This window comes from Cryptomeria japonica, chromosome 4 (assembly GCF_030272615.1).
Source record: "Cryptomeria japonica chromosome 4, Sugi_1.0, whole genome shotgun sequence".
Taxonomy (NCBI): Eukaryota; Viridiplantae; Streptophyta; class Pinopsida; order Cupressales; family Cupressaceae; genus Cryptomeria; species Cryptomeria japonica.
The window spans coordinates 239071712-239094231 of record NC_081408.1 but is presented as its reverse complement, the minus strand read 5'-3'; positions in this window follow the sequence as shown (position 1 = coordinate 239094231).

Genomic DNA, 22520 nt, shown 5'->3' with positions numbered 1-22520 from the left:
TGCACCATCTGACATCTTTAGTGAGACATTTCCAACTCCTATCCTCTCAATCTTGCTGTCATCTCCAAGATTGACAGTCTTCCCTTTGGGTACTTCTTTGTATAATGTAAACCAACCTCTTTGTGGTGTCATATGTTGAGTTGCTTTGGAATCTAAATACCAACACTTTGAAACATCCGAATTTGGGGATGTAATGACTGAAAAAAAATGTTCTTCATCATTGCTTGAAGTCATGTTAGCTTCAACTGTCTTACTTTTCTTTACCACATCTACCCATGCTAACTACTTTCTACATTATTTTTAAAAATGCCCAGGAGCCCCACAGTGAAAATAGTTTCCCTTCTTTTTCTCCTCCTTTGTGTCTTTACCATTATTTGAGACATTGGACTGAGAGGGGTGAAATTTTCTTTCACTATTCTTCTTTGCTTTGCCTTTGTGTGCTACTGAAAACAAGGCTGTAGGGTTCGCAACATTCAAACCCACATCTTTCCTTTTGATTTCTTCTTGAATTAGTGTTTCTATTATTGTTGGCAAATCCAAGTTAGCTTGAGTGCTTAGTGCTATTACCACTCCATAATAGGATTCTGGCAAACTCCCAAGAAGTGTCATAATAGCATCTGGTTCTGAAATTAATGACCCACATGCTGCGAGTTGTTTTTTGAGAGATTTAAACTGGTTTATGTGGTCTTATATCTTCTGTGATTCCTGCATCTTTAATTGAAAAAACTTTCTTCAAAGATATAGTCTTGTACTAGCATCATTTGATTCATATAATTTAATCAACTGATCCCAAGCACCCTTTGCTATTTTTGCCTCACTTACATGCACATGCACATTATCACTCAAACTCAAAAGTATACATGACCGAGCTTTACCTTCTTTTGACTCCCACTTACTGATCAAATCTGCATCTTGGGTGGGCTTAGCCTTAGTGCCTACAACTATATTGAGCAGGTCCTTATTCAACAACAACATTTGCATCCAGAGCTTCCAGAGATTGAACCCAACGCCATCAAATCGTTCTATTATCCTTTGAGGATGTCCTGCAATAAATGAGGCCATTTCTCTGTCCTTTTCTAATACTTCTCTTAGTAGCGACAAGTTTCACAAACTCTAATAGCAGTCCAGTGATACTCTGATACCATCTAAGTAATATTTGAAAACCCAAAATTGAATAAAATGACATAAGAATACAAAAACAAAGTATTTTCTATTAACTGTGCAAACAACATAATACCAATACAAATAAGGAACAGGGAGACAAAGTCCTGTTCAAATACAAGCACTGACTAACTATAATTTCTCAAACTCCTACAACTATCTACAACTCTTTACAACATGCATACAAGTCTGTTGTAATCATCTGATGTGTTGTGTGTTATTCAACAGAAAGCCCTAAATGCTAACTACAAACCCCTAAATATTCGGCTAGATTTCTTGCATATATGACAACCCCTATAGCTCTTAGCTGAGGATGTTTTAGCCTATAGGCTTTTGTCCCCATATCAGGTGGTTGGAACTACTTTGTGAAGGACCTTGTTGGAATAGTGTACTTGTGGGCTTTGTGCCCTTTCTAGATGGTAGAATAGACACCTCTTTGGCTCTTAGTTGAAGAGGTTTCAGCCTATAGGCTCATGCCCTCATATCAGGGGGCTAAACTACTTTGTGAAGGTCCTTGGTGGACTAGTGTGCTCACAAGTTTTGTGCCCTTGCTATTTGGCAGAATGGAGACCCTTTTAGCCCCTCTGGCTCTTAGCCAAAGATGTTTCAGCCTATAGGTTTGTGCTCCCATATCAAGTGGCTAAAACTACTTTGTGAAGGCCCTCATTGGACTAGTGTACTTGTGGGATTTGTGCCCTTTCTAGATGGCAGAATGGACACCTCTCTAGCTCTTAGCCGAAGAGGTTTCAGCTTGTAGGCTCATGCCCTCGTATCGGGTAGCTAAAACTACTTTGTGAAGGTCCTCACTAGACTAGTGTGCTCACGGGCTTTGTGCCCTTGCTAGTTGGCAGAGTGGACACCGTTTTGGCTCCTAGCCGAAGACATTTCAGCCTATACGCTCGTACCCTTATCAAGTGGATAAAACTACTTTGTGAGGGTCCTCACTAGACTAATGTACTCATGAACTTCATGCCCTTATTGAACTGACGTGCTTGCAAATCTGAACCCATCTTAAAAAACTTGAAATCCTCAATAATCTCCCGGACTATCAGTATTTGTAACTGTAGGTGACGTCTATCTTTGAAAGGAAAGGCAATATATCACGATGAGGAGAATCCAAGTTTGACACGGATGTCAAGATATTTGGACTTGTTGCCTTCCAATAGAAATAGTTTTTATGTTTTACACGTACTCTGGGCTTGATTTCAGAAATAGTGTTTATGTTTTACACATACTCTTGGCTTGATTCCAGAAATAGTGTTTATGTTGTACACATACTCTTGGCTTGACTTTTTTATATTTTGTTCATAGTATAAGCTGGTAAAGAAGCGAAATGACAACTTTGATGGGATATTTCACTGGCGAAAATGATATCGTGGTTTCCACTTTGGCTACGGTTTTTATACACCTCGCTCACTCTCACCACGCGTCTTGAAACGCCTCCGTAAAGGTACTATTTTTATACAATTCTAGTTAGACATCATACGTGTCATTTGTTTAGTGGTCAAATATTTTTTGATATTTATTTGATCACATATTTTAACATATTCAAAATTCACCTACTGAAACCTTTCATATCAAAATGATTACCTGCTTGACTTATATTATATTTATGTAATAGTTAAAAATATAAATTATTTAAATTCTATGTTCTATATTGTTGGTTTAGTTAACAATAGTACACAAGAATTTTTTTGAATTTAATTAATAGTGGTTTTTGGTATTAATATTTTATATTGTGTTTTTATGACTTTTAATATTAAGATGAAAAAAAAATATTTCACAAAAATTATAGATTTTAAAACTTGTTACTTAATAGTATATTTATAATTTCTAAAATCTAAGTAAAATATGTCAAGATATCAAGTTATAAAATATTAAAATAAACAATAATAAATAGATTAATAGTAACAAATTTGAAGTGAACAATGTAATGCACAACTCAATGGTTGTACATTCGAATAACTTAAATAATTTATATGAATTTAGTTATAAAGAATTTGAAGTTTCTATGTCAAAAAATTAAAGATACAAAGCTCTATACTGCATTGAGATATCTAGACAAGGCATGCGACTAAATTTAAAAGTTATCTCAAGGAATTTAGTGACTGGTGGATTACATTGATAGCATGGTGAATAGAAAGGATTTCTTGAATAGACTATCTATGTTGTGGGCATTAACAAAATCTAGAAGTAAACCAACCTCAAAGCATAATGGAATACAATATACAACATCTACCTGACATCTATAATAATTACAACCAGTTTTAAGACACAAACACATGTTAGGAGTAATTATTTAGAATACAAGTGAATTGATCTTGAAATGTAAAAGAAACGAATATGAATGAATACAACTTAATTTTAACCGACAAGTTGTAGAAAATATTTTTGTACTATTAATTAGTCTGTATTATTAACTTCAAGGATATCTAAACTTATTCATCCTTTCTCATGTCGAAAATCCTTTTTTATTAATTGTTCCAAGATTGGTAGAGAATTGATTCCTATACGAATTTGAAAACACAATATATGTAAGAATGCATAATTAATATAATGGAGGGTTCCTTTCAATTATCTCTACTATTATTTTCTCCTCAAAAAATCTATCACTTGATATAGTGTTCAAATTATGAGTATACAAATATTGCATGGAGTAATATTCTATAAAAATTAATGCTTTGGGAAAAAATTGTGCAATGATACTACAACAAATATATCTTGCGATATACATTTTCTCCAAAAAACATATAGCTTAATATGATGTTCAAATTGAGGAGACACAAATATTAGACTAAGTAATAGACATCAATCTATTATTGCAAGGAGGAAATTTTACAATGATAGTACAATGGGATTGTTGTAAATAATAGATAAGTCATGTCGTCTACATTTGTTACAAAAAGGATATTTTTCAAAAAATTGTTCATCGTTTCACAAATTTTACTTGGGAACACATGAAGCAAGAAGTATTCATCATTTCAGTGATTTCATTTAGCATGACAAAAAGCAACCAATTTTCATCGTTTCATCAAAGAATCCATCCAAAGTCAAAATCATGACCACGATTTCATCCTTTTCTCAAATTCTTCTTCATAGCACTCTAATTTCAAAAACAATTATCAAAATGCCTAGAGCCACTTCAAAAATATCTAGATTGTTGTGAACGATTGAATCCTTGAGTATTGTGTTTAGTAGGAACACATGTGAAGATAGAGGATGAATTTGAGGAGGCAATGCATTTTTTATTCCTACCACTTTCCCCACCTAATCGCCTCAACTTACCTATGGATTCCTTTTCACTAGATGAAAATTTGAAATAATCAAATACATACCCAATTATAAACATTTCCCATTCAAAATAAATACTAAGAGAATGCCATACTTACCAAAATATATTGAAGATTGTTGATCAAAACTGTCATTAGACAACAATACCCTCAAACAAAAATTCTTCAAATCAATGTAATATATTAAAAATTCAACATATCTTCCATTTTGTTTTCTTTTTTCCTTCTTGTCAACTATTGTTATACCACAAATAATCCCCCATCACCCAATCCACCTATTCTTATGCTTTATCATATAAAATATTATGAAACATCATTATATAGATTAGTAAATTGTGAATAATGGAGAAAATAATTAGATATCAATGAACATTGAGGTTCAAAATGGAAACTACCTTTTTTTAATCAAAAATCAATGAAAAAACTTGCCAATTAAAGTACATATGTAAAACATGGTAGAAAATGGAAACTAAGAAAAACATTCCAAAAATTGAGAATAAAATAATAGCTTATGAAAGCATTTTTAAGCATCCACAAGCTTAGATGAGCTAGCAAGAGAACCAAAGTCTACATAAAGCATGTAAAGTATCAGTCAACTATTTTCATATATATCTATTTATCAATTTTGAATACAAGTTATTCAAATTTATTTAGAAAAGATTTTAATATCTTTTATTCATGATTCCTTTAAGATTAATAAAATAATTTCATATTATTTTTGCACCTCAATGTTTCTATGTTGTCCAAGAATTCTAGCTTTACCCAAATTACCAACAATTTACACACATATGTAGAGGCAAATTTCAACACATATCAAATAGATAATAAATTAATAAGAATATATCTCAAAATGATTTTTAATATTCGAAGGAATAACAAAATTCAAATTACATATAGAGTTTATAGTTGTAAAAGCAAATGTGTTGGAGACTAGTCCCCTAGGGAGAGAATCCAGAGCCCTCAACCAGTCCTCCCTCTTAAATGCGAGAGGGAGTCGAACCTGAGACCGATGGGGAGCAAACCCACCGCCCAAGCCAACTCACCTACCCATACAGGCTAACACTTTAAATTATTAATAGATCATAAGAATATATTAGAGGTAAATATAATATAGTATTCTAATCTATAATATTAAGATATATCATTATATAATATTTATTATAAAAATTATAAAAAATACAAATTGACTTAGAATATTTTTATAGAAAAACTATATTTGTTTCGAACTTTTAGAATTTCTTCAATATGAAATTTTAGAAAGATTTCGAATATGAATTAGAAAAATTAATTAATTTTATTTTTATAACACTTCTAATAAGATTGTCTTGAGTATTTTTTCAATTTTGTTTTTGGAAATTGTTATAACACATAAAATTATACAAAGATTTATATTAGATTATTATATTATATTATTTTTAATTGATATTTTTAAGATTTGTGACCTTTATTCAAAATATTTAGTTAATATAATATATATAGTAATATGTTTTAAAATAATAATTAAAATACTCATATTATTTTGTTAAAAAAATGTTATACTTTTTAATATTTAATATGTAGATTGATAAAATTGATAAAATTATTTAAAGATATAGAATTTTATATAATTTTATTAATAAATTATTATTATTTTTTATAATTAATATCTTTATTAAAATGCCAATGAAAAGGCATTTAAATGATCAAATTGTCATAAAATCTGATATAACAGCCATGGATGACCATGAAATTTGAGGCCTAGTCCATTCCCCCTAATAAAGTTGGTTGGTATTTAAATAAGTTTATGATTGATTCATTAAAGTTCCTCTTTGTCAACAGGCCTTTGGCTTGCTACTAAACTTGAATGGCTCCAAATGAGACCACCAGGGATCAAGTCTTGCTGAGTGGAGGGCTCTGACATCATAAGTGATGAAGTTGGGATCGTGACCTAATGAATTTCACAGTTAGTTGAAGTGGCTAATACTACTTTGTGAAGGTCCTTGCTAGTTGGCGGAATGGACACCCCTATAAGTAATATCTGAAAACCCAGAATTGAATAAAATGACAGAAGAATACAAAAACAAAGTATTTTCTATTAACTGTGCAAACAACATAATATTGATACAAATAAGGAATAGGGAGATAGAGTCCTGTTCAAATACAAACATCGACTAACTATAATTTCTCAAACTCCTACAACTATCTACTACTATTTGCAACACGCATACAACTTTGTTGTAATCATCTGATGTGTTGTGCATTATTCAACAGAAATCCCTAAATGCTAACTACAAACCCCTAAATATATGGCTATATTTCTTGCATATAAGACACTCCAACTTAGCCAAATATTTGTCAATCAAGCTATACTACATTGAATCCTTCTTTGCAAAAATCAAATTTGATTCTTGATAATGCCCTTGTTAATGCATCAACCACCATCATATCAGTTGTGCAGTATTCCATTTGAATATTGTTCTCCTCAATTTGTTCACGGATGAAATGGTATTGTACCCATATATGTTTAACCCTTCCATGATACTTTGAATTCTTTGTGATGGCTATGCAACTTTAGCTATCACACCTCAACACCGTTGGTTGGGTTTGAGTAACCCCAATGTCTTGCAACAACCTTCTCAACCAAATAAATTATTTTCCACCTTGACATGCTGCTTTATATTCTGCTTGTGCGCTAGAAAGAGAAACAGTTGGTTGTTTCTTACTTGTCCAAGAATCTACGCCTCCACTAAGAATAAAACAAAAACCCGAAGTTCATCTCTTGCTATCAATGTCTCTTGCCCAATCTGCATCACAATAACCTATAAGCTGGATTAAATCTTCAGAACTCCCACTGAATATAATCCCATGAAAATTGTTCCTTGAAGATATCTAAAAATTCTCTTGACTGCTACCCAATGTTGTGGTCCAGGATAGCAGGAAAATTGGCTCAGCATGCTTACAACATGTGCAATATCAAGTCTACTAGAAACCATTGCATACATTAGGCTCCCAACAACATTTTGAAATGGAACTGTACTCATATAATTTTCTTTCGCTTGTGTTCTAGGACACCTTTCCAATGAAAGTTTCTTACCTACTTCCATTGGAGTGCTTATTGGTTTGCAATCTTCCATCCCGAATCTCTTGAGAATGTTCCTAATGTACCTCTCTTGATTAAGATGGATATTCTTCTTTTCCCTATCTCTTAAAATTTGAATGCCCAAGGAATAATGAATCTCACCATAGCTGGTCCTCTCAAATTCTGCAACTAATTGAGATTTAAACAAGTCTAACATCTCAAGATCATTACTGAAAATGATAGTGTCATCTACATATAAGGCTAAAATGATCACTGAATGACCAATACGTTTGATGTAGATGCTTGAATTAACATTGCAACTCATGTATTCTTTATTTTTGAGAAACCCATGAATACGTTCATACCATGCTCTTGAAGACTGTTTCATGAAGAAGTTGAGGAAATACAACTTCAAAGATCCCAAGAACACCTGCATGAAAATGCCTGTCACAAGAGAAGAATGGAGGCACATAAAGCAAAAAAGCATAAATGTTCTGAAGAAGAAGATTATCATTCAAAAAGGGAATCGATTTGAATGAACAAGTACAATACAATCCTTATAAAAGGATAATAGAAACCCTAAAGGTATGCAACCCTAAAGAAACCCTAAAGGGATAATGTGTATTTAATAATTAGAATAATTATTAAATACCTACAATATTTATTAAATGCCTAAGTTTAGCTTAAGCGTAGAGTTTATTAGACTAATAATTAAATAAATAATTATTAGCTAATACAAGATAACTCTAACATCCCCCTTAAGATGAACTTAGGGAGTAGCTAAAAAACTAAATGCATGAAGCAAAAAATGCAACTACATGATGAAGGCAAATTTGGGTCTCGACAACAAGGCCTGATGAGGTACCCAACTACGACCAAATATCTATGAACTAGAGAAATAGAGAAAACCACATGGAAAAAAACTCTACTCCAAAAAGAGATGGAAAAGCAAGAAGAACACCACTGAAGCAGGAAATAGCTGCAAACATTGCCGAAGAGTAACTACTGATCTAAAGAACCTCCACTGAAATAGAACATGACCAGGTAGAGAAGACTATAATTTGCATGAGTCCCCTCAAATGACACTACTCAAATCAGATGGCAAACAAAGGCAAACAACTGAACTCAAAGATACAGATGGCATGAGACACCAAAGCCTAAAGAGTTGATCAATCGAACCAAGGAAGTATTAGAACCAACAGGACAAACCTCCCCATAATGTTGAAAAGGGAGAGGGATAGGTACACTGAAAAGAACGACCAACAAGAACTGCATGATGAAGAACCAGGAACATCGAAGGTGCAGAGAAAGTACATGGTGTCATGGAAGGAACACTCACTTGACACACATCATGAGGCGAATATCGTGGAAGGAACACTCACTGGACAACGGTAGATGGCAAACAAGGCAAACATCAACCCCCCCATGGCACTTTATAAGTAGTGCATGTACAATAAGGCACAAGATGTGCAAGATCCTACGTAAACAATGCATGATGACACTTTATCTCAATGCGTTTGCATAAATACAAGCTACAATGATAAGAAGACTGGAAATAGAAACCAGAACCAAAATAGAGACATCCTACCCAGAGAAGAGATCCCAGGACCTGAAACAACCAAGATATCCACCAGAGTGCTGAAAAACAAAAAACTGAATAAAATATGCATGGAGAAGAATCTGGAAATAAAACTCATATGGCTGGAAAGTGAATAGCACACTTTTTTCCAAAAATATAAACTTTTCGAAAAACGGAGTTCAGATGCTCATTCTACGTCCCCTAGAGTGCAAAAAAGAGACCTCACTTTGACTGGAAAAAACAAAGTCAAACAGAAAAATTGGAAAAAATTACCAACATGAAGAGGTCTGGCTCGGAACTAGCTTTCCGATGATATAAAGTTTTTGAAAAAGCGCCTCCGCATGACCAAGTTATGGCCAAAAGAAAAAAACCCCTCTTTTAGAGCATAAAAAAGGGTAAAATTTTTTTTTTTTTTTTTTTTGACGAAAATTTTCTGATGCATTTGCAGGTACGGCCATACGGATTTTTGTGCCTTGTAAAGCGTGCCAATGAAAAAATCATGGCCCAGATGCACTTGTCACCGAAATAGGTTGAATTATATATCAAAATGACTGGAAATGCCCTTTGGAAGCCAACGGTGAGGTTTGTTTTGGCCCAAACTGCTCTTATTTTTTTTAATGATTTTTTGATGAATTTCTCGAAATTTGTTCCAAAAAAAGGCAAAACCAAAGAAAAAATTTTAGAACTCAAATTTGTCAAAAATTGACAAATTTAATATGGAAATGGGGGGTTTTGGGGCGTTCTGAGCTCAACGATGAGGTCCGTTTGAGCCCAAAATGATCAGAAACAAAACAAATACCCCAGATCCAATAAAAAACTCTGAAAAAACTTGAAACACTCCTCCAAAAAATATTCTAAAAAATCAGGAACAAGCAGCAGCAGATGTAGGCTCTGATACCATGAAGAAGTTGAAGAAATACAACTTCAGAGATCCCAAGAACATCTGCATGCAAATACTTGTCACAAGAGAATAATGGAGGCACATAAAGCAAAAAATCATAAATGCTCTGAAGAAGAAGATTATCATTCAAAAAGGGAATCGATTTGAATGAACAAGTACAATACAATCCTTATAAAAGGATAATAGAAACCCTAAAGGTATGCAACCCTAAAGAAACCCTAAAGGGATAATGTGTATTTAATAATTAGAATAATTATTAAATACCTACAATATTTATTAAATGCCTAAGTTTAGTTTAAGCGTAGAGTTTAATAGACAAATTAATAAATAAATAAATAATTATTAGCTAATACAAGATAACTCTAACATTTCAGTCCATATAATGTCTTTTGTAGCTTGCATACCAATTGTTCCTTTCCCTCTTGTATGTAACCTTCTGGTTGTTCCATATAAAATTCTTCCTTTAAGAAACCATGTAAAAATATTGTTTTTATATCTAATTGATGTACATGTAGATCCAAGGTTGCTACAATTTCTAACAAGACTCTTATGGATGATATCTTGACTACAGGAGGGAGTGTGTCATGATAATCCAAACTTGCAATTTGGGAGTAACCTTTTGCCACCAAATGGGCCTTGTAGCGGTCTATTGATCCATTTGACTTATACTTTTGCTTGAATAACCATTTACACCCAATTACTCTTCTTTCGGGTGGAAGACTTCTGAGTTCCCAAGTCTGATTTTTTATGAGTGATTGATATTCAGTGTCCATTGCTTTCTTCCAGTCTTCTGCATAAATTCTTTCACGTGCCTCTTGGATATTGAGTGGCTCATGAAGTGCATATGATTCTAATGCTCTTTGAGTGGAATTTCATGGTCTTGTTGATCTACAAAGCCGTTGCTCTCCTTGTACTTGGCTTATGGCTTGTGTGGCTACAACTTGTAATGGTCTTGTTGGACTAGAATCCTTATGTTCATATTCTTCATCACATCCAAGATCATAAAGCCTTATTTATGAATCCTTAGCATTTTTCATCTCTGTTGATTTGTGCAAAACTAAATTTTCATAAAAAATGATGTCTCTTCTTACTAGAATTTCTTGTGTTATAGGATCATAAAGGTAGTATCCTTTTGAATTGACACTAGATCCAAGCATTATACATTGCTTTCTCTTATCATCTAGCTTCCTTCGTTCTTGATCTAGTATGTGTGCATATGCTAAGAAATAAAAAATTTATTAAACCACTAACACTTGGCTGGCTTCCATGCCATGCCTCATAAGGTGTCTTCTTATGCAATACAATAGTTGGCAGCCTATTTTGTAAATATGTTGCAGTAGAAACTGCTTCAGCCCAAAAAATGTTGGATAATCCACTACTTTTAAGCATGCATCTAGCACTTTCAACAAGAGTCCTATTATTTCTTTCTGCCACATCATTTTGCTGTGGTGAATAGGGAACAATGTACTCATGTTTGATCCCTTCCTTTGCACATAAACTTTTGAAAGCATTTGAGGTATATTCACCCCCATTATCACATCTAAGCCTTTTCAAAGGTTTTCCTGACTGCTTCTCACCAAATGCTTTAAAGATCTTAAACATTTCTAATGCACATGATTTATTTTTGATAAAATAAACAAAGGAAATTCTAGAGAAATCATAAATAAAGGTAATAAAATACCTCCCCCCTTTGTGTGACATTGTTTGCATTGGACTGCAAATATCTGAATGTATGAGTTCCATTTGCGCATTCGCTCTTGTTGCTCCTTTCTTTGAGAAGGGGAACCTATGTTGCTTTCCCAAACAACAACCTTTGCACATTCCCAACTCAATTGGTAGAGGAATATTTAAATCCTCTACAAGATGCTCCCTTTTTAATACCTCAATGGAACATGTATTTGCATGTCCAAATGTATGATGCCACAACACTGAATCTGAATTTTTAGCATCTGTTGTTGCCAACACCACTTCAGGTACTGCCACACATAACTTGTATAAATTTTCATCTCTTACTCCCTTAGCAATAGTAACTCCTTCCTCATTATTGAGAACACATACCTTGCTATCAAATTGTGCAAATATTCCAGCATTGGTAATCTTACTTATTGATAAAATACTTTGTGCTAGAGCAGTGACATATCACACATCATGGATTTGCTTTTGTGCACCATCCAACATCTTCAGTGAGACGTTTCCAACTCCTATCCTCTCAATCTTGCTGTCATCTCCAAGATTGATAGTCTTCCCTTTGGGTACTTTTTTGTATGATGTAAACCAACCTCTTTGTGGTGTCATATGTTGAGTTGCTCTGGAATCTAAATACCAGCACTTTGAAACATCTGAATTTGGGGATGTAATGACTAAAAAAAAATGTTCTTCATCATTGCTTGAAGTACTGTTAGCTTCAGCTGTCTTACTTTTGTTTACCTCATCTATCCATGCTAACTACTTTCTGCATTATTTTTTAAAATGTCTAGGAGCCCCACAATGAAAATAATTTCCCTTCTTTTTCTCCTCCTTTGTGTCTTTACCATTATTTGAGCCATTGGACTGAGAGGGGTGAAATTTTATTTCACTCTTCTTCTTTTCTTTGCCTTTGTGTGCTGCTGAAACAAGGCTGTAGGGTTCGCAATATTCAAACTCGCATCTTTCCTTCTGATTTCTTCTTGAAGTAGTGTTTCTATTACTGTTGGCAAACCTAGGTTAGCTTGAGTGCTCAGTGCTATTATCACTCCAGAATTGGATTCTGGCAAACTCCCAAGAAGTGTCATAACAACATCTGGTTCTGAAATTAATGAACCACATGCTGCGAGTTGGTTTTTGAGAAATTTAAACTGGTTTGTGTGGTCTGATATCTTTTGTGATTCCTGCATCTTTAGGTGAAAATTTTTTCTTCAAAGATATTGTTGTACTAGCATCATTTGATTCATATAATTTAATCAACTGATCCCAAGCACCCTTTGCTATTTTTGCCTCACTTACATGCACAAGCACATTATCACTCAAACTTAAAAGTATACATGATCGAGCTTTACCTTCTTTTGACTCCCACTTACTGATCAAATCTACATCTTGGGTGGGCTTAGCCTTAGTGCCTACATCTATATTGAGCAGGTCCTTATTCAACAACAACATCTGCATCCTGAGCTTCCAAAGATTGAATCCAACACCATCAAATCATTATATTATCCTTTGAGGATCTCCTGCAATAAATGAGGCCATTTCTCCGTCCTTTTCTAATACTTCTCTTAGTAGCTACAAATTTCACAAACTCTAATAGCAGTCCAACAATCCAGTGATGCTTTGATACCATATAAGTAATATCTGAAAACCCAAAAATGAATAAAATGACATAAGAATACAAAAACAGAGTATTTTCTATTATTTGTGCAAACAACATAATACCAATACAAATAAGGAACAGGGAGACAGTCCTGTTCAAATACAAGCACTGACTAACTATAATTTCTCAAACTCCTACAACTATTTACTACTCTTTACAACATGCATACAAGTCTGTTGTAATCATCTGATGTGTTGTGTGTTATTCAACAAAAAGCCCTAAAATGCTAACTACAAACCCCTAAATATTCAGCTAGATTTCTTGCATATATGACAACCCCTATAGTTCTTACCTGAGGATGTTTTAGCCTATAGGCTTTTGCCCCCATATCAGGTGGCTGGAACTACTTTGTGAAGGCCCTTGTTGGAATAGTGTACTTGTGGGCTTTGTGCTCTTTCTATATGGTAGAATAGACACCTCTCTGGCTCTTAGTCGAAGAGGTTTCAACCTATAGGCTCATGCCCTCATCTCAGCAGGCTAAACTACTTTGTGAAGGTCCTTGGTGGACTAGTGTGCTCACAAGCTTTGTGCCCTTGCTATTTGGCAGAATTGAGACCCTTTTGGCCCCTCTAGGTCTTAGCCAAAGATATTTCAGTCTATAGGCTTGTGCTCCCATATCAAGTGGCTAAAACTACTTTGTGTAGGCCCTCATTGGACTAGTGTACTTGTGGGATTTGTGCCCTTTCTAGATGGCAGAATGGACACCTCTCTAGCTCTTAGCCGAAGAGGTTTCAGCTTGTAGGCTCATGCCCTCGTATCGGGTAGCTAAAACTACTTTGTGAAGGTCCTCACTAGACTAGTGTGCTCACCAGCTTTGTGCCCTTGCTAGTTGGCAGAGTGGACACCCTTTTGGCTCCTAGCCGAAGACGTTTCAGCCTATACGCTCGTACCCTTATCAAGGGGATAAAACTACTTTGTGAGGGTCCTCACTAGACTAATGTACTCATGAACTTCATGACCTTATTGAACTGACGTGCTTGCAAATCTGAACCCATCTTTAAAAAAACTTGAAATCCTGAATATGATCCCTGACTATCAGTATTTGTAACTGCAGGTGACGTCTATCTTTGAAAGGAAAGGCAATATATCACGATGAGGAGAATCCAAGTTTGACACGGATGTCAAGATATTTGGACTTTGTAATCCTGAATATGCTCCCTGACAATCATTATTTGTCACTGTAGGCGACGTCTATCTTTGAAAGGAAAGGTAATATATCACGATGAGGAGAATCCAAGTTTGACACGGATGTGATGATATTTGGACTTGTCGCCTTCCAATAGAAATAGTGTTTATGTTTTACACATACTCTTGCCTTGATTCCAGAAATAGTGTGTATGTTGTACACATACTCTTGGCTTGATTTTTTTATATTTTGTTCATATTATAAGCTGGTAATGAAGCGGAGAAGTTTAGAAGGGAACGACAACTTTGATGGGATATTTCACTGGCGAAAATGATATCGTGGTTTCCACTTTGGCTACGATTTTTATGCACCCGCTCACTCTCACCACGCGTCTTGAAACGCCTCCGTAAAGGTACTATTTTTCCAATTCTAGTTAGACATCATACGTGTCATATGTTTAGTGGTCAAATATTTTTTGATCTTTATTTGATCACATATTTTAACATATTCAAAATTCACCTACTGAAACCTTTCATATCAAAATGATTATCTGCTTGACTTATATTATATTTATGTAATAGTTAAAAAATATAAATTACTTAAACTCTATGTTCTATATTGTTGGTTTAGTTACAAGAAAATATGGTTTTTGGTATTAATATTTTATATTTTGTTTTATGACTTTTAATATTAAGATGAAAAAAAAAAAATTCACAAAAATTATAGATTTTAAAACTTGTTACTTAATAGCATATTTATAATTTCTAAAATCTAAGTAAAACATATCAACATATCAAGTTATTAAATATTCAAATAAACAATAATAAATAGTTTAATAGTAACAAATTTGAAGTGAAAAATGTAATGCTCAAATTCAAATAAACAATAATAAATAGTTTAATAGTAAAAAATTTGAAGTGAACAATGTAATGCACAACTCAATGGTTGTACATTTGAATAACTTAAATAATTTATATGAATTTAGTTATAAAGAATTTGAAGTTTCTATGTCAAAAAATTAAAGATACAAAGCTCTATATTGCATTGAGATATCTAGACAAGGCATGCGACTAAATTTAAAAGTCACCTCAAGGAATTTAGTGACTGGTGGATTACATTGATAGCATGGTGAATAGAAAGGATTTCTTGAATAGACTATCTATGTTGTGGGCATTAACAAAATTTAGAAGTAAACCAACCTCAAAGCACAATGGAATCCAATATACAACATCTACCTTACATCTATAATAATTACAACCAATTTTAAGACACAAACTGATGTTAGGAGTAATTATTTAGAATACAAGTGAATTGATCTTGAAATGTAAAAAAAATGAATATGAATGAATACAACTTAATTTAAACCGACAAGTTGTAGAAAATATTTTTGTACTCTTAATTAGTCTGTATTATTAACTTCAAGGATATCTAAACTTATTCATCCTTTCTCATGTCGAAAATCCTTTTTTCTTTTTTGTTCCAAGATTGGTAGAGAATTGATTCCTATACGAATTTGAAAACACAATATATGTAAGAATGCATAATTAATATAATGGAGGGTTCCTTTCAATTATTTCTACTATTATTTTCTCCTAAAAAAACATATCACTTGATATAGTGTTGAAATTATGAGTATACAAATATTGCATGGAGTAATATTCTATAAAATTTAATGCTTTGGGAAAAAATTGTGCAATGATACTGCAACAAATACATCTTGCGATATACATTTTCTCCAAAAAACATATAGCTTAAATATGATGTTCAAATTGAGGAGACACAAATATTAGACTAAGTAATAGACATCAATCTATTATTGCAAGGAGGAATTTTTACAATGATAGTACAATGGGATTGTTGTAAATAATAGTTAAGTCATGTCATCTACATTTGTTACAAAAAGGATATTTTTCAAAAAACTATTCATCTCTTCACAAATCTCACTTGGGAACACATGAAGCAAGAAGTATTCATCATTTCACTGATTTCATTGAGCATGACAAAAAGAAACCAATTTTCATCGTTTCATCAAAGAATCCATCCAAAGTCAAAATCATGACCACGGTTTCATCCTTTTCTCAAAATCTTCTTCATAACACTCTAATTTCACAAACAATTATCAAAATGCTTAGAGCCACTTCACAAATATCTAGATTGTTGTGAATGATTCAATGCTTGAGTATTGTGTTTAGCAGGAACACATGTGAAGATAGAGGATGAATTTGAGGAGGCAATGCATTTTTTCTTCCTATCACTTTCCCCAGTCAATCACCTCAACTTAACTATGGATTCCTTTTCACTACATGAAAATTTGAAATAATCAAATATGTACCCAATTATAAACATTTCCCATTCAAAATAAATACTAAGAGAATGCCATACTTACCAAAATATATTGAAGATTTTTGATCAAAATTGTCATTAGACAACAATACCCACAAACAAAACTGCTTCAAATCAATGCAATATATTAAAAATTCAACATATCTTCTATTTTGTTTTCTTTTTTCCTTCTTGTCAACTATTGTTATACCACAAATGAGCCCCCATCACCCAATCCACCTATTCTTATGCTTTATCATATAAAATACTATGAAACATCATTATATAGATTAGTAAATTGTGAATAATGGAGAAAATAATTAGATATCAATGAACATTGACATTCAAAATGGAAACTACCTTTTTTTTATCCAAAAATCAATGAAAAAACTTGCCAATTAAAGTATATATGTAAGACATGGTGGAAAATGGAAACTAAGAAAAACATTCCAAAAATTGAGAATAAAATAATAGCTTATGAAAGCCTATATGATAGATTATAATAGCTTATGAATGCATTTTTAAGCATCCACAAGCTTAGATGAGGTAGAAAGAGAACCAAAGTCTACATAAAGCATGTAAAGTATCAGTCAACTATTTTCATATATATATCTATTTGTCAATTTTGAATACAAGTTATTCAAATTTATTTTGAAAAGATTTCAATATCTTTTATTCATGATTCCTTTAAGATTAATAAAATAATTTCATATTATTTTTACACCTCAATGTTTCTATGTTGTTCAAGAATTATAGCTTTACCGAAATTACCAAGAATTTACACACATATGTAGAGGCAAATTTCAACGCATATCAAATAGATAATAAATTAATAAGAATAGATCTCAAAATGATTTTTAATATTCGAAGGAATAACAAAATTTAAATTACATATAGAGTTTATAGTTGTAAAAGCAAATGTGTTGGAGACTGTGACCAAGATTGTTTATATATTCTTATGTTTCCAATGGTTAGATGCTATATTTGAAAGACTATACTTCATCTCCTTGTAATATGATAACTTATTATCAAGGAGATTTTGTTTCTTTTGTGCAATAGATATTCATTTCATAGTAATATAAGATAGATGAAATCTAATTCTAATATTAAATTATGGCTAATGAAAAGAAACATGTGAATTGTCTTATTTTCCTAACAAGAGCAGTTGGAAATGACTAACCAGTGCAAAACACTAGCTATAAATAAATAATATATTAATAGCTTATACTTATCGAAACCACACTTTCATAGTAATTTATGGGACATAAAAATGGATTTTCAATCTCAATGTATTAATAATAAAAAAAAATCATGGAGGGAGAGGCTATGATATCATCACATACAAATGAGAGGGCATGAAATCAAGCATGCTACTATTTGATTAAATTCATGTTGATAAAACTTAAGCTATACTTGGCTCCATGGATGGTAATGTTAGAAGAATAAGCACATAATGGTATATAACTGCATGTCATGCATTTGTAATGTATGAAAGTATATAATGAGAAGAGAAAATGATTTCTATGTATATCAAACTACCAGAAAATCATGCATGTGTTTGTAAATAGTTAATGATGGCCTCAAGTAATCAAGGAGGAACAAACGTACATACAAAAAAAACACCTTTGTTACATAGAGATATGTATGAAAATTGATTCACAAAATATTACATGATATGCAAGGTAAGAAGAGATTCTACAAATTTAAGATGCAACATAAGAGAAACATTCCTGGCTTGAAAATGTTCAACGAGAATCCAGTTCGAGTTAGTTCATAAATGAATTTTAGAGGCCCGGGTATTACAAATTGTAGGAAGATCAAATAAATAGTTATACATAGAGAGTAAATTGAAAATGCAATTCAAAATTTAAACTTATTACATTCCACTAATTGGAAACGAGGAATCGTCAAATGACTTAAAATTTGTCAAAAATGATAGTTTTTTAATTCTTACTTGCATATTCATTCAATCTGAAAAGAAATAGATGCTACTATGTTAGTTGTGCAAAGTCAACATGCATAATTGAAACAGATTTATAAGAACAGCCTCATGCAAGAAGATGATTTTCATTTTGTCGCAGGGATACATCTATGGATTTACGTCATTCGGTAGGTCATGAGGTAGACAATTAGGTTTTATTGTGTACCATGAATTGCTTGATGCTTCACTAAAAATATTTCAATCGCATTGATGCTCTCCTTTAAAAATAGCAAGGCAAAATCCCCTTTAGGTTGTATCAAATTTCTCATTATTTCTCTATGAAATATTGTTAATATGTGATGAATGATCATGCAAGTACTGTACACTCGTAATGTAATATAAGTTTGGGAGGGCAACCCTTGAGATTTTTTTTCTTTCATTTTTTTGAGGAAAAAAATTGACATTGAAAAAACCCTAAAAATTGCATGTTATAAGTGCCTGGAATGTAAAAAGGCATTATAATGGTGTTGTACCGATTTACTGGATAATAAAAAAATATTAAACGGTTGTTTTATGTGGATGTAACCCATCTTGGGTGAACCACATTAAATCTCTATATTATTTGTGTTGTGTATTTTTCTTCATCTTTTGTGTCTTCGAATCTTCATATAATTGTTAATTTGTATTAGCTCTAGATCTACCAAAACCCTAACAAACATGAAGCCTAATCTCTCTACAATTTTTCATATATCCTCAATACATACTAATTGATCTCTCTATATGGTAAAATAATTTGAGAAATTATCACATTTCTATGTATTAAAAATAATAATCATTTTTTGGCATGAGAAATTAAGTCTCCCTTATCTGGTTGAGATCAGCAAGGCCGGCATGAATAATAGTTCAGATGGTTTGATGAGGGTCAATAATATGATTGCAGATTACAAGGTTGATCCCATTGCTAGTGTGACTCCTTTGGATTCCAAATAGAAAAAGAAAGGGAAGGGTGCAGGTAGTCAGATTTCTCATTCGCATACTACATGTCCATGTACTCGTACCAAGAGTAAGAACTAGGAAAAAGGAAGCTCCAGATTTATCATGGATGAGTTGGAGACTATAACCAGGAAAGTTATTCAGAAGAATGCAGAGTTGGTGCATTCTTCTTAGTAGGTCTATGTTTTTGCTGGTCTTAATTGTTTCTGTTCTGTAGGCTATTTTGTGGGCTTGGCCCAGGTTCGTTTTTCTTTTGCTACTAGTTTTGGACTTTAATTCTTGTTTTCTAGTTATTGTAATACTTTTGGGTTTCATGTCCCTGTAAAACACGTTTACCTTAATCAAAAAGTAAGTCTCCCTTATCTCTTTATTATTTCATCCAACTCATTATATTCAAACTGAATTTTTGTTTTATAGAAATTTCTATCATTGAATTTTTTTCCTTTCCTCATTCATGCTGTGTTTCTTTTGTTAATTTCCCTTTCCCATATAAAATTGATAGCTTTAATTAATGGAAGTTTTTCATATCAAATTCTAATTTTAAAGTAGATAATATATTTATAATTTTAAAATATTTAAAAGGTTTTCTAAGTTTCTTTTTATAAAGAAAATCAATAGTTTTAAGGTAATAACTTTTTTCTTATAAATATGATACCTTTTCTTAAATTCATAAATACTTATATAATATATGAATTAGTTTGTAGTTTCCATATCTAAATAAAATATTTTTAGTATAGTGTTTAATATATTAAAAAAAGTTTTTATAGTTTAATAATAAATTTAATATAATTTTTTTTCTATTTTATTGTTTCTGAATATGAATAAAATTGTTAAATAAATAAGCCTAAGTTATTTTGTAAATTATGAAATTGGATTGTGACAATATTAAAATACAATGTTTCTTGTAGAGTGGTTGTAATATTACATGTATAGGCATGAATTTTAGTTTCATAGAGTTTTTATTGATGGAACCTTTTGCATCCATATGTGAGTATAATAAGCCACTTGACATAATAAAATTGATGAATGTAAGTGAGCATAATGAAAAAGAAAAAAAGGAAATAATATTAAATAAATATATACAATAAAATAAAATCATAGTCAATGAAACCCTCATTTATGGGATTATCAAAAAAGATTTTAAATGGGATCCCTTATATATAGGATTGATTAAGATCAATTTTGATGGGGCAACACATGCAAATACGAGGTTGGTTGGGGTAGGACCCGTAATTGTATTTGTAGTTAGGATGTGAAGATATTAATGATGGTAGGGAGGAGGTTGGTAAGAGAAATTACAATGAAGTGGAGTTTTAAGTGGCTCTATTTGGGCTAGTGGTAAGAAAAAAGTTGAAAAGCAATAAAGTCCACTTTGAAGGTGTAGCATCCTAAAATTGCACCCCTTCATAATTTTGATTGTATTGGGTCCCTACCTTAGTATTTGTGCCCCTTGGTCTTAATGGGACTTGATTATGCTCATGCCCCTCATGTATTACATCATTTTCCACTTTTTCCATGCGCAACTCACCTTCTCCTAGCCCCAAAATAGTGTAGAACCAGGGTGTGGTGCCTTGTTCCTCACTAGGAATATGGTGCCACGCCATGGAGCTCCTCATTTTGGGTCCTTCAAAAACCCAATTTAAATAGCATTTAAAAAATGACCGAGATTCCTATCTCTGTGTTGGCTCACATCAGAAAATAATTAGTTTTCTCAACTGGAAAGTATATAAGGAGACCTTCGCCTCCCACTTTGACATACAGATATGAAATTCAATTTGGCTTCAATCAACCAAGAATTCAAAGAACAGTTGAGCAGTAATTAGTCTTCTTTCAAGCCTTGGAGTAGAAATAAAATCAAGATTCAAGCATTGAAGTAGACATTTTCATCCTATTTTGATGAAGAATTTATGAATCCCTAATCCCATGTGGAGACAAACAAATCTTCATAGGGAGGTATGACATTTGATTTTCAGTCATTTCTCAGCATCTCCCTCAAAAGTAGAATCTTCCATTATAGTAATTTCAATTATCTTTATCTCAATTTCATGGTTGATTCCAAAACCAGGGTTTGGCCTAAGGCAAACCCCTCTTGTGAACCTATTTCCCTTTCTTTCTATGTGTAGGAAGCAGGTACATAGCTATGATCTTCATGATAAGATTTATTTAAAGAGACAAATCGATCCCCCTTAGATGTGCAAAAAATTTAGAGGAGTATGGCGACAGGCACCATGGTCCCAACATTTTAGGTGCTCTTTTAGGGATTATATTGAGTCTACAAACATTTCTCAAATCCGATTGCACTACTCAATCCCACATTTATAGCTCACTATTTTCATGTTTTTACCTTTATTTCTAGCACTTTATCTTAATTCAGTGATTCAATTTACAAAAGAGGGATCCCATATTAATGAATCCAATCAGTAGTTAGTCTTAAATCCTTGCTGATTTGTGATTGAATCTGTAAAGCGGAAAATCGAACCCTAGGTGTTCTCCCCCACTCCAAGGAGAAAGGGGGTCACTAGGATTGACGGTTTTCACTTAGGAGGGACTTTACGTTCAAAAGAGGGGTTGAAACCCGCAAGATCCAATCCCACGCAATGCAAGATTGGATTCTAAATGAGTTTCAAGGGTTGAGACATCAAGGATACCCTCTTTTGTAAAGAATGTAGATAGAAGATTGAACTAGGAATGTATGTAGGAGCAAGAAAGATTCGCTTATAAACGGAGATAGGAATATAGGATGAAGCTGCAGACCTGGAATTAGCAGTAAAATGTCGAGATGATGCTGTTCTGCAAATTCGGGCAAAAGTTGACGGGACGATGGCG